At 32.4% G+C, this 15,187-nt stretch overlaps 1 protein-coding gene and 2 pseudogenes across 1 annotated transcript in view; 1 reads left to right on the top strand and 2 right to left on the bottom strand.

Moving 5' to 3' along the window:
- LOC130992114 (nucleolar complex-associated protein 2) overlaps window positions 1-15,187 on the bottom strand; it is an 884,658-nt gene that overhangs the window by 1,290 nt on the left and 868,181 nt on the right. The window lies entirely within an intron of this gene.
- LOC130992149 (protein DUF642 L-GALACTONO-1,4-LACTONE-RESPONSIVE GENE 2-like) lies at window positions 3,272-6,455 on the top strand (annotated as a pseudogene).
- LOC130992153 (cytochrome c1-2, heme protein, mitochondrial-like) lies at window positions 9,079-12,558 on the bottom strand (annotated as a pseudogene).

Raw genomic sequence — 15,187 nt, 5'->3', positions numbered from 1 at the left:
TTATTATTATTTGCAAATAATATCACATTTTTATTAATAATCCATATTATCTATTTTTATAGAATAATATTATGAAAATAACAATCATTTTCAAAATATTCTCTATAATTTGAAAAAAAAATAATTAAATAGAAAATTAATAAAAAATAATTAAATATTTATATATATATTTATATATAATCAAAAAATAAAAATAAATAAAAATAAAAACGAAATTTAAAATTTTTAAAATTGAAAAAATAAAATTAACGACCGATTATTCGGTCGTTAATAAATAAAATAAATAAAAAAATAAAAATAAATAAATAAATATAAAAAAATATAAAATAAATAAAAATAATTTTAACGACCGAAAAATTCGGTCTTTAAAAAAAATAATTAAAAAAAATATTTTTTTTATTTAAAAAATATTAGAAAACTAAAAAAAATTTAAAAAATTAAAAAATAATATTAACGACCGAATAATTCGGTCGTTAAAAAAAATAATTTTTTAATAAAAAAATAAAAAAATATATATTAACTACCGAATTTTCGGTCGTTAAAATTAAAAAAATAATTAAAATATAAAAAAATAATTTTTACGACCGAAAATTCGGTCGTTAAAAAAAATAAATATTAAAATATTAAAAAAATAATTAGCGATCGAATTTTCGGTCGTTAAAAAATATAAATAAATAAAAAATAAAATCGGTCGTTAAACGGTCGTAAATCGGTCGTTAAGGCCGCAAAATTAACGACTGAAATTTTCGGTCGTTAAACGCGTGTTTTCTTGTAGTGACTCAGGTTTGAATATATTGATACCCAATTTTCTAAAGTATTTGTCTGTCCTTCAAAAAGATTAATTGATAAACTTTATTGATGATTAATAAATTTTAATTGGAATAGATCGATATATAGGAGTATAAGTTTTAGCATGTTGTATATTAAGTAAAGACTTGTGCAGTTTTGCATAATATATTGACAATAATTACATATTCATTTCTTTAATTGGAGGTAACATTCATTTTTTAAATGATTTGAGAAAAATATGTCTCGTCAATTTAAATCTGTATATCCTAGATAAATAAGTTATTGTGTGGCTTCACATACATGTGTGACCACTGATCGCCACCGGTAAATTAATACCTAGTGCACTCACTCACTCACTTATTATTGCACATGATACACAATTAAATACTGAATTATTACCGACAAAAGAGGGACATAGGTATAGCCCAAACAAAAAATCAACGAATTTCTTTTTCATGATTATAGGAAAAATTATTATCGAATTCTTCAATAAATTTAATCAACTGCACATGGGCTGCAATGTTCAGATATTCAGATCTCGAACCACCATTTAGCTTAATTTAATTTTGGCGATTTCAATAGTGGCGCTGCTGATCAGCTGACACATCCTCGGATATTATTTTGTGAAAATCTTTACGTCAAACAAAATTAATTAATCCCCACAGATCATGAGGAATAAGGGCCATGATTTCTGGTTTTTATAAACAAATCTTGGACTCCAATGTTAATACTATATAATTATATATTAATTGTCACAGGCCTAACCGCGTATGTATGCATCATTCATCAACTGGAGAAGGATGTTAAGAACTTAAGGGGTTAAGGACAGTTTGGTCATTTACCTGATCAATTTTTAGAAGCAATTGATATATGTAACATATATGTCGAACATTGATATGTTACATACCATTATGATTATGAACCTACGTAGTTAATAATGTAGTTCATTTAATTAAAAAATAATATATATATATATATATATTGTTTTTTCTCTTAAAACAAAAAAAATTATAATCATGATCATCAAATTTACAAATTATATAACCATTGAAACCTAATTTATTCATTTTATTCGTTTTGTTAAAGTTAAAGGGATAAAGAATAATCATACTTTGTATATATATTTATAATATAGAAAATTATTCATATAGATATAAATCCTTTTGTAGGAAGCATGAATAGAGAGATGCCTTCCCCGGCCTCCATTAAAAAAAAAGTCGAGGAAGAGAATCGAAAATGCCCATTTGCAGACCAAGAAACAGGCTGCTGGTATGCCCATGTGTAGTGGAGTGGTATGTTTTTGGACCTGCCCCACACAAAACCTAATTAATCATAATTTTGAAGATTCATTTATACCTTTCGATGGCATTTAGTGTATCAATTATGTTGGAATTCGTGCTAATAATAGACGAAAGGCAAATTTGCATCAACAAATTAATTGAATATGTTAATAATTGACAAAACAACCCAAAAACCACATGATGCATTGCTTGAGGTGTTTACTGTTCTATATTCCATCAAAATGCATAAGATTTTATCTAACTTGGCATGTCCGATGGTTAGTCGTTTGTATCCGATATTGTGTTGGTTATTTGCCTTATATAGATTTGTTTATTATATGTGGTTTCTCTATGTCAATCATCAAGTCTCCTAAAAAATAAAAAAAAGGACTGGGTCATACTTAACACACAAAATACCAATTTCTTAATTCTCGGGTCGAAAAGAACTAGGTCATACATCATGGGACGGAGGGAGTAACAAATATTATCATATTCATATAGTATATGTATATATGTACAGACCCTGTCAGCATCTTCTAAAAAATTCTATCATCGTCGTAAATGACCAAAATGGTCCTAACTTCAATGCAAGTTTGCTTCCTTCTACGGTAAAATATTAGTATATTATTATTTTCCTATCCAAAATATAGTATAGTTTATTTTACAATGTTAAATGATATATCGAGTAATTTCTTTTGGCACTTTATTTTTCAAACTCTGATCTTAATTTGGGTCAGAAATTCATATTGCGCATAAATATGACTTCATTGAATAATAAGTATTATTTAATTAATATTATAGCTAAATACAATTAAAATAATATTTTTAAAGAAAAAATGTTGGATATAAACAACCAACGTATTTTCATACCTTCCTATAAGATATCAGTCAACTAAAAATTGCCATAAAATATTTCTAATATATTAACTCACTCATGTATCTAAAGTGCTTTTATACATGAAATCGACAAATTAATTCACATAATTTATAAATTAAAAGACAATAAAATACAATTCTTACAAATTATAGGGAAAATACCGAAATTGGAAGAGTAATGCAATTTACCCTATGATTGGTAATTTGGTACACACAAACAATAAATAGGTTTGGTTAAATTCCTGCTATCTAGCAAGGTGATAAAGACCAAAATACCCTTGGACTTTAAACATTATAAATAACCTTGGAAGTACTCTCACAGAAGCAAAGCAAGCCTCTCTCTCTCTAAAAATAGTCATAATTGTGAGTGAGGGAGAACAAAAATGAAGATAGTGCTACTGCTACTCTCAGCAGCTTTCCGCATCGCGTTATCAACAACTCATGACGGTAATAAGCTTTCCAAATTTAATTACTACTATTTTTCATTTCACAAGATTAGTGCATTCTATTACGTTCGTTATCTCGTCGAAAAAGAAAAAAAAAACTGAGGAGAAATTTGTAGTTACTTGAATGTATTGCGTTGTTGTTCGTTTGGGTTGTACGAAGAACGATGATATATATTGAGATAATATAGTTTCTGAAATTGAAAAAAATAAAATTATATTTTTTAAATATAATTATTTTTAATTTCTAGATTATAAAGATCTATATGACTTTATTGAATTAATTTATGATCACGAGCTAGTTCGAATCCTATAAGGTTAATGTTTTTTTTAAAATCTATCATGTTTTACATAGAATTTATAATATGTTCATAATTCGTAATTTATTTTTATACTAATAGATTTGCTACCAGCGCATTATCTTGTTTCTTCATTTGGTCAGGAGAGGACATATATATAGCGTTTTCTTTGAGATAATTAAATAAAAAAGTTCAAGTCCATGTGCATAGTTTGGTATGGAAATGAATTTAATGTGATGAAATCTAAATTAACATCGCATGCATAATAAATGCAATTGTGCATGCAGTTGCTTTATGGAGCAATTGATTATTTTTAATACGGTAGATATATAGGCCGCGTAAAATATTAGTAACAGGCTAACAGCTGTCGAGAAATTCTTTTTTATTAGTGTTAATTAAGTTCCTCAAAAAAAAAAAAAAAAAGGTGATAGTAGCAACTGTCATAGATTATCCTAAAAATAGTATTATTTGGACAAAATATGTTTAGATAAAAAAAAATCAATTTTTTTATATTCGATTATTTTTTATCTAAATATATTTTATGCGAATAACATTATTACTATAATTTATCATAATACCATTTTGCCAGCACAAAGTTAAAGAGATAATTGATACTTTGATTTTTATATTTATTTCTAGTAGTTGTGGATAGTTAAAAATTAATTGTTGATAATTTTGACACGCTAGTATAAATGTGTGTCAGTACATTTTCATTTTTATTTAGACAATAATTATAATATTATATGGTTAGTGCGTGTTTGATATTAGCTAATACACTGTATTAGCTAATTTAGTACAGATCAGTCTAGTATTTGGTATTATTTAGTAATAATGCGGATGACCCGGTTCAATCCCACGACACAGTATTATTAATCCAGATTTCTTAGGATTAATAATACCACCTCCTCCTAGGATTAACTTAAACCAGAATATTCTGTATTTAGCCATGATAGCAAACACCAACTCAGTATTAATAATCTGTCATTATCCACGCTAAATATCTTGGTTACAAATTATCCTACATAATCCTTTACTGAAAACCAAACGAGCCGTTAAATGTATTATTGTCTACAATATCTTTTTCTGATATATACGATGTCTGACAGCCTTTCCTAGACAGATGAAGCATGTATGTCACGCAACCTCTAATCTCCCCATTGTTTTTAACTAGTAATTAATCTTTGTTACCCTTACATCTCAACATCACTACTTTTCTCTTTTACTAGATTTGAGATTGTTCGACATAACACGTGGGCACAGTGACAACGTGACATTACAGATCGAGATTTATAGATCCAAACCATTAGAACATGCACAAATCTATAAGAACATGGTCGCAATATTTTCTAAGTTGGAGGATTGAGATTCGCAAATTATTCCTTTTTCGCTTAAAAACTATTCCTTCAAAGAAAAAAATTAAATAAATATTTAATGTATTTTGAAAAAGAGTGATGAGAAATTTTGAAGATTTATTTTAGGGCAAATACCAAACGGAAACTTCGAGTACGGGCCAAAAGCGTGGCAAATGAAAGGGACGAAAGTGACGGACCCTCATTCCATCCCATTTTGGGAAACCAGCGGCTACGTGGAATACATAAAATCGACGCAGAAACAAGGCGACATGCTGCTGGTGGTGCCGGAGGGGGCGTCGGCGGTGCGGCTGGGCAACGCGGCCACCATCAAGACGAAGGTGAAGGTGGCGAAAGGAATGTTCTACGCCATCTCATTCAGTGCATCAAGGACTTGCGCACAAGAGCAGAAGCTGAGGGTGTCAGTTTCACCAGACAGTGAGACCAAAGATTGGGGAATGTGGCCCATCCAAACAGTGTATAGCTGTGACGGATGGGATTCCTATTCTTGGGGATTTGCGGCCAAGTCCAATGAGATGGAGGTCATGATACACAATCCGGGTGTGGAGAAGGATCCCGCTTGTGGCCCACTTATCGACTCCGTCGCACTCAAGGCCCTGCCCAAACCCTTAGACAAAAAGGCAACTTGTTGAGAAACGGCAACTTCGAAGAGGGTCCATACATCTTCCCCAACAGCAGCTGGGGTGTCCTAATCCCTCCCACCCTCAAAGACGCCAACTCCCCCCTGCCCTGCTGGATCATCGAGTCCCTCAAGGCCGTCAAGTACATCGACTCCGACCACTTCCGCGTGCCCCAGGGAAAACGGGCGGTGGAGCTCGTCGCCGGGAGGGAAAGCGCCATCGCGCAGCTAGTCAGAACCACGCCGGGGAAAACCTACGACCTGCTGTTCTCGATAGGCGACGCCAAGAATTCATGCGAGGGGTCGATGATGGTGGAGGCAGCTGCAGGGAGAGAGATTATGCAAGTTCCTTATGAATCTAAGGGAATCGGAGGGTTCAAACGTGCTAAGCTTAGGTTTAAGGCCGTCTCGTCTCGCACTAGGGTTAGGTTTTTGAGTGCGTATTATCACATGAAGAGTGATAATTCGGGTGCATTGTGCGGCCCGGTTGTTGATGATTTGAGGTTGGTTAGTGTGCGTAATCCGGGTCGGGTTTAGGGTGAGTGTTTCTTTAATTTGAGATGCATGAGGCCGAGTTCGAGTTATTTTTTACGTGTAAACTATGAGATGTTTAAGCTTTTGTATTAGTTCACGTTTTTTTTATCATCGATGTTTAATTAGTGGTTCGCGATCAAATTTGATCACCTGAGTTTTTAAATATTACGTACGTGGGCTTATACTCGTCATCAATGTAGAGAAAAATCGGAATGAGATTCAGTATACCGCACCTTTATGTCCCACTTTGTGTCTCACTTTCAATTTTGTTTAATTTCTTATGTATATTTTTTTTAATTTTAATTTTATATGCTTTAGTTTAATTTGGTGATTATTTACTAGAATTTATTCCTTCAATTTAAGGTATATAATTATTTTTTTATCATTTAATTTTACTTTTATTAGTGAATAATAGGTTGATAAATTCAAAGTCATGATATATACTTTTTAAAAAATTTAATTTTTTGAAATAAAACTTCAATATAATTCATAGTATTATAATAAACTTTATTTTTATAAAAAATATTTTTAAAATAATAGATATAAGCATGGGACATAGTGGCACACATAAAATTGTGGGACACTGAATCTCATCTCAGAAAAATCATCACATAACTTAATTTGCTCGGATTCGTCCCTTGGATAATTGAGGTCCGGTGCCAAATATATATTCGACTTTTTCATGAACTATATACATAATATAGGAAAGGATTAAAATAATAATATTTTTATTGTAGGAACTGAAATAATTCATACATTTAGTGTAAGGCATTGTATATCGAAGTTATGGTTTTTGTTGAGTACGTGAAATTTATTGTTGAACGATCAATTGACCACCCGTTGCCGTTAGTATAAATAGGTCTGATGCTAATTTTAAAAGTTTTTACCATGAAATTATGAAATAGAACATAAATACAAGACGTACACATTAACCTATAACTTTGTTTAGCTTAGAAAATTACATGAATGTATTTTATACATACTTTGAAAATTAATCTTAATAAATTGCATATAAGATATTATTCAATATTTTACCTCAAATCCAATATTTAATTACTTTGTCGTTGCTAAAAAATAATTAGTTTGAGGTATGAGGGTTAGACAATTTTCGATTTTATTTTATCTTCTCCAATAAAATATTTATTTCTTAAATTTTTTATTTTCAAATTTTGTATTCTTGATCCTATTTCGTTGGAAAGAATTTGTATTGCAGATCCTATACTAACTTATATATGAGGACTATAGAAGACAGTCGATTTTGAATTGCTGAAAAATTAATATTGCCGATTTTGAATTACTGAAAAATAGTGATGATTTCAATGCATGCGTATACAAATTATAGTGAAGAAAATGAATGTTCAACACTTACTTCTTTTTAGCAAGAAAGAATTAAGTAAAGTAATATTTAATTTTCTTTTTGTAAAAAAAAAGGAAATTAGAAAGTGGTCTAATAAGCAATATTTTCACTTTTAGACTATGTGCTCGTATATTCAAACAATTGCAAACTTATAAATGAGAAAATGATATTTTTGGCAATAAACTTTGTGCATGTGTAGTTTTTTTTTTTCTATGGAAGCATGTAGTTTCTTTGGCACATAGTGAACTTAAGTTAATTACTCCCCCCGTCCCGCTAAAGTTGGCTACATTTGTTTCGGCACAGAGATTAAGAAATGGAGTGTTATGTTTTAATTGAATGGGGCCATCAAAATTATTGAGTTAATTAAAATCTGCCAACAACCTCCACAAATCTGCCAACTCACTACCGCCGGCGACCGGAGCACCACCCCCTCCGACCACCCTCAGATTTAAGAGCACCACCCTCTGAGAACAACCACCACCACCGTAGCCAACAACCACCACCCTCAAACCAGCCGCCTGAAAACAACCACCACCCTCCGACCACCCTCAGATTTATCGGCGATGGCAGAGCCACCACCGCCATTCACCAGTTCCACAACTTCGCCTCTCATCAGCCTCACCTCGATCTAAGCGAATCACCCCCAAATCGCGCCACCCTCAGAGAGGGGAAAGGTTCGGCGGTGGTCGCGGCGCAGACTAGAGAGGCGGCGGCCATGGGGTCGTGGCGCAGACAGACAGACAGACGGCGCCACCTCAGATCTGGGCGAACCACCCCTAAATCGCGTGAATCGGAACCCTAAGGTAAGCGATTGCTGCCTTGCTCACCGGAGACGACGACAGATTCAGATGGGGAAGCCGGCGGTCAGACGAGAGAGAGGAGAGAAGCGTCCGACGGAGAGAGAGCGGGAGAGCAGAGGCGAGAGAGGTCGGGGGCGCAGAGGAGAGAGAGGGAAAGCAGAGGCGAGAGAGGTCGGGGCCGGGGCGGGAGCCGACGGCCGGCGGCGGTGTCTTCGCCGGAGAAGAAGAAAGAAGAAGATCTTAGAGAGCGGCGCGAGGGAGGCAGAGAGGGAGGCGCGGTGTGAAAGAGAGAAATATGAGTGAGGATATGAGTGTAGAAGATAGATTTAATTAGGTGTAATTAGTTGATTAATTATAGAGTTTAATTTGGGTGTAATTTTTACCCAAAAAGGAAAGTAGTCAACTTTAGTGGGACGCCCAAAAAGAAAATGTGGCCAACTTTAATGGGACGGAGGGAGTACATTTTATGAAATTATAAATTGATTCCGAACGGTTAACATGGTTTGATAATTAGATTTTTTATGATAAAACAAAATAGTACAAAATTATGCGGTGATATGAATCTCAAACAAACCTAGCGCACCCCCTTATGAGAGAATGCTTCAAATGTGGCTCCAAGAAGAATAATTTAGGTAGAGCAACTACTGATAGCGGTTTTGAAAAGATGAAAGCTAAAAGCAATTAGTGAAAAACTAGTAGAGAAAGAGAAAGTAGAACCAGCAAGAGACATCCGGATATATATATAGAACACATGTGCATCAGACACGCACGCACATAACAACATATTTTTCCTCGAGATACAGCGAAGAAAGCTACAGAGGTGCATTCAACTAAATCTATATCTCATACAAAAGCAAACCTTAGTAACCATTAATGTCAACCCCATCATGCAAGAACGCCATGGTGGTTTAGTTGACTACATCAAGGACCAACTTACGCGATTTAAGAACTGACCACCTCATACGTCTGTAGTACCCTGCTTGCAGAAGCGCAAGTGACAGTACAAAAATCCATTTGAAACCCATCTGCGTGTATTCCAGACGGAGCAAAGGTTAGGCAACCGGGCAGCTTGTACATTTACTAAGAGAAACTCGACTAGTTTTAAAAAAGTAAAGATCTTTCCCATATACTATAATATAATAGCCAAGCGTGATTATGAGTAAATGACTAAACAGACATGCAGGTGAACACACAGGATAGATCATGAGACGAAGAAATGAAGAATTGGAGTACCAGCTTCCGTTCTTCCATTTCTGGTTCAGCAGCCCAAGACAAGAAAGTTACGACATCTTTTCCCATCTGCACGAGATGAACGTTTCGTATTTATCCTTCATTATGGGAATATTAGCTAAAAGGGGAATGAAAGACAAAGACACCTGTGCTTCGGTTGCAGGGGTACCATCTTCATACTCAACAGCACCATCAATAAGCATTTAGGCATGGCAATCGCTCCACCAGGGAAATAAGGGTTATAGTGAAGCCCGTCTCTGATCTGTAATATTAAAAAAGATACAATGCGCTGTTAACCTTCAGAATATGAATACATCATTTAAGTGATTTAAGTCTGAAACAAAAAAAGTAAATTATGATAAAGAGTGGTAAAGTAAGATATGAACAGGTGCACTGCATACACTATTATCTCAAGTGTATAACAGTGTGGAGTCTTAATAACTATAGCATACATATTAATACGAAAAGATATAAGAAAGCTCTTCACGAAACATCTATTTTTGGCTTTTCAAAATAAAATGGTGAGAAGACAAATTACCGTGACACCAGCAGGAGGATCGTGATAGCCAGTTAGAAGAGAAAATACATAATTCTGACCATTATGGCGGGCCTGTCGTAAAACAGAACTTAGAAACAGCAAGTGGGTCTTTCCTGAGATGTTTTACCCGGAACCTCAAAGGTATAGAACTCACCTTTGTGATAAGACTTAAATCAGGAGGATAGGCCCCTCCATTTGCAAATCTTGCAGCTTGCTCGTTTGCATAAGGCTGAGGAAGACGATCACTCAACTTTCCTGGGCGAGTGAACATCTCACCCTCATCATTAGGGCCATCAACCACTTCAATCTCAGCAGCCATAGCTTTTGTTTCTTCCTCAGTGTAGGCCACACCGACAAGATCACGATAAGAAATAAGTGACATTGAGTGGCATGATGCACAAACTTGCTGGTAAACCTGGTGACCCCTGCGAATCCTGCCCAACACCAAGAACAAATAACTACCCAGATGAAAAGGAGAGACTAGATTGGTAGAGATAAAAATAACCAATTACGATATGCATTCCATAAATTTTCAATGACTTAAGCTCACTTTGAAGTAGACAGGACTGAGAAAATAATTGCATTCCATATGATACTTGTATTGACACACAAAAACATGTTGCATTGTTTACCGAACAATCAATCAGAAGATTAGTAGTAAAAACATTCTCTCACTACTGTTTTACCAAAACTTTTGCAACTACACATGATAACTTACGAAGCATGATCGTATGAACTAAGGATGCCGTTGTGAGGCCATGGATAACTAGGGCAGTCCAAACCATGCTCAGCCTCATCAGAAGCATATGCTATTGTTGCACACCCCAGAAACCCTGAAGCTCCAGCACCAAAAAGTGCAAATGTCTTGAAAAACTTTGAACCAGCAGATCCAGGTTCAGCTTGACCATGGTTGGGAATAAGCAACGGGGCAGCCTGGGAAATTTGATCAAAATAATTAAGCAAGAACTGAACCCACCAATAGTCAGCATCACACTTCATATGGGGTATGCAACAATTGCTCGTTCAAAATGCAGGTACGTAATTTTGTACTAGAAAGGCTACCAACTGATTTTCACTAACAATTTGCAAATCTAGACCAGCATGCCATCCAGCTAGGGATTGTACTAATAATGATCCCACTTTTCTGGGTAAACTTTACAAATGAGCTAACTACACTAAGCTCCAATTTACTATAAATCGCAATAGTATGTCCAATTCGGCTAAAATGAAGTGGACCAAACTGAGAAACTCAGAATTATCCAACAACCGAAGAATGACAATTTTTTTATACTAATAACAATCTGTCTTTTTCCAGAATTTTTTCATTTAATTCGAAAACAATTATCTCAATTTTGAGAATTCGAGAAACAATTATCTTAATTTTACATTTACAATAAAAAATGTTTCTTGATTCAAAATTAATTTTTGCGCTTACAAAACGTCTCTTTACAACCTTCCTAGACATGATTTACTATCTAAAGTCAAAACCCTCGCCCTAAATTCTAAACCACAAAATAACTTCAACTATCAAAACCAATTCTCCCAAACCAATTTTTCTCAGCTCTAGCACTCCCAATTCCGCAAATTTTTCAAACACGGACTCTAAAAAGGAAACAAAATCGTGCCCATTAATTAATTCTTGCAATCTCTACGCCAAAAAAGAATTTATTCATTTAAAAAAAAATGTGAATTATACTTACCTTCGGTCCGGAGGCTGCAACAGAAGGCTTGCTCAAAACACCAGGGCGACTGAAATGCGCGATGAATGTATTAATTTTTCCAGTTCCTGGTTCGTTAAAAATTTAACATAAATAACACTTAAGCATTCATTAATGAAGCGAAAGCACTCATCTTTAGACATTTTCCGGTTGCAAAGAGCAAGGAGCAACTATATATCAATAAGATCACAAATAAATTGAACAAAAACACAAGTATAGATGGAAATAGGTAGAAAGCTTACTCATTTTTACACTTGTCTTAAAATAAGCAGAGTAGAGGAGGGAGGAAATGGCCCGAAAAGGAGCGGTGCAGTTCAGATTGGATAACAGTCACCGGACCGGTGGAGGTCAGAGGAAATGAGTTTACAAAGTTACCCCTCAGCCTCATCTGCTCTTGTTCACATATGTCATTTTCTCATAAACTTGTACTGTATTTTATTTTATTTTTCACATAAATTACGAAAATGTATTTAATATACAACCAAAAAAAAATCTGAGGAGTAAAATCGTTATCATAATCTAGTTTTTTTTAAAAAAAACAAAAAAAACCAAAAAAAAAAAAAAAACAACACCGTGAGGGCGTTATCATCTTACAAATAACAATATTGCTTAGTCGATTGAGAACGAACGATTAATTCCAATAAAAATTAAACAAACTATGTTGCAGTTATACTCGGAGTCGGGGATTGAGAGTAAAACGAAATAAAAACAATTTTCTGAAAGCAAATCTATACATATATAAAATGAGAAGTAAATGTAATTAAATCTAATTAAAAGGATATAATTGAAATTGGAAAAAAATAAGTAGTTACAAAACAAATCCAATATATATATTAGCTACGGTTACCAAAAAAAAAAAAACTGCCGACAACTAAAACAAATTCAATATGTTAACTACACTTAAAAACCGCGGATAATTAACTAGGATTCGGAACACAAAACCACCAAATTAATTTGTTGTGGAATATATTATTTAAATATTGTATTTCTTTCTTTTCTTATTTTATAGAATGTATCTATTTTTGTTGAAATCATTAATCATTTATTCAAAATAAATAATTATAAATTAAAATATAGCAACACAAATATTATATGGAGTTAATGAACTAAAATAGAGAAAATTAGTGATTAATTATGTAGTTAAATTTTCTAGATATATTGAAAGTTAATAAAATAGAGAAGATTATGCATAGGTTACAATATAAATTTTTAAAATAAAATTAGAATGAATTGTTCTTTTATAAGAAGCTATTAACAATTGTTCTAAAAAGGAAAAATTACAAGTTAAATCATGAATATATACTCATTTTGTAATTTCGATCTCACTTTTAAACATTTATAAATATATATTGAATCTTTCTAAATTTTGCAATTGATGCTTCTTTGATTTTTATTTTTTTCGATGATCGAAAAGATGACGTGAGTACCACCAGTGATTAAGATTCGGTAAGGGGTATCGTTCAGTGTATCAATTACAAAATTTCTAAGAATTTAATTTTTATTTGCAAATGTTTAAATTTAAGATCGAATTTGTAAATAAGTATAAAATTGTGATTTTTATTCTACAATAAACCATTATAATGCACCACTAATTTGTTCAGAATTATTTTTGTTAAATAAAATATTTTTATATCAGAACAATTATCTTCATGGGTATTAAAACAAGTTTCAAAATATCTAGACGTGGATTTGACTCAACCACATATTTCTCTAACGGAAAAATTTACTAAAATTAAATATAAAGCTCTAAAATATTAAATTTACAACGCAAGGGAGGCGTACTAGTGGGATATAATTATAGAATCTATTTATTTCCTACCATTATAATTGCTTAGATAAATAGAACATTTTTATGTGGAGTACTGTTAGCCTGTTATTGTAAACGTGCCAAATTCATCACAATTTTTAAAGTTTTTGTGAAAAGATTTGAAAACACTTTGTCAGTATCAGTCGTTTTAATTTGGGGATGTAAGATTTTGGATTTAATTAATGTTGAAGACAAAAGATTTTTTTAGAAAAAATCGTCTTACATAATATTGTGGACGTAGGCATGAAATTAGATTCTTACATAGACTCGAATTCGGTTGGAATTGCAATTATGGAAAAAGTAGAGAATTTTAATTAAAAATTTATGATTTTATTAAGAAAATTTAAATGTTTATGTACAAAATAAAAATACTCCATAATTCATTTTAATACATTTAATTTAACCCTTTAAATAAACTATTTCCACTGTAGACATACATAAAAATTAGTAATTCATTTCCATTTTAAAAACTTTCTATTACATGATAAGTTATTTTTTCACTCACGTTATAATTAATTATTATAATTAATATTATTTTTTAAATGTAATATTTTCTTCACATAAGTATTTAATTATTTATGGACGGATGAAGTACGTAACCCATTGGCTTCAATTATCTTAGTGGAATTATTGTTGGGCCTTTAATTGAATCCAATAACCAATACCACAGATTATGGTCGGAAATGCTATAAAGACCCGAAATGTTTGGGGCCAGCCAAGGTTGAGCTTCCAACTATCCTTTCCAATTACAGAAATTAAATTAGATCCATTTATCTTCGGACCGCACTTTCCACTATTATGAGGACGTTCATATGGTGTGACCCTCTTCTTTCTCCAAAATTTGTATTTAATTAATTAATTAATTTAAATAAAACTATCTATTACATTAATTAAATTTAATTAAAATTATAATTAGGAATTTAATTACATTTTAATTGGAAATTAATAAAATTTAATTAAATATTATTGAATTTTAGAGGGGGCGTTTACTTTTCATTACTAGGATATATTCAATCCTACACACTTTCAATGAGATATGAATAAAGCAAAATTAACTTAAATGATATAAACTATCAAGGCCATTGGTATATTCTAATCCATTTAATAAATAAATAATTACTCTTACTATTTTATCTAACAAGACTTATCCTCAAATGTAAATTGTGCCCGAGGAAATCCTAATTAGTCTCTAATTTATTAATACTAATTGTGGACTTTTGTACCATATTTTTTTTGTTTTTCTTTCTATAATCCCACATTTACATAAAATATATATATATATAAAGAGAGTTGGATTATAATAAAAATCTCATTTAACATAAAAATTATGAATCTTGCACTAATAATGCAACTACAAATTAATACAGAAAGTAAATTGTACTGTGTGCGTATGTTGGCCAATCGGTAAGGAGTTAATGCCTAAAGTCAAAAGTCTTTGATTCAAGTCCCATGTGGAGCGATTTTTAATTTTTTTTATTTAATATTGTTAATTTATAGTATATAAAAAAGAGAGTAAATTGTACTCTC

This window comes from Salvia miltiorrhiza, chromosome 7 (assembly GCF_028751815.1).
Source record: "Salvia miltiorrhiza cultivar Shanhuang (shh) chromosome 7, IMPLAD_Smil_shh, whole genome shotgun sequence".
NCBI classification, from domain to species: domain Eukaryota; kingdom Viridiplantae; phylum Streptophyta; class Magnoliopsida; order Lamiales; family Lamiaceae; genus Salvia; species Salvia miltiorrhiza.
Note: the sequence above shows the minus strand (reverse complement) of the source record. Positions and strands in the feature narration are given on the sequence as shown.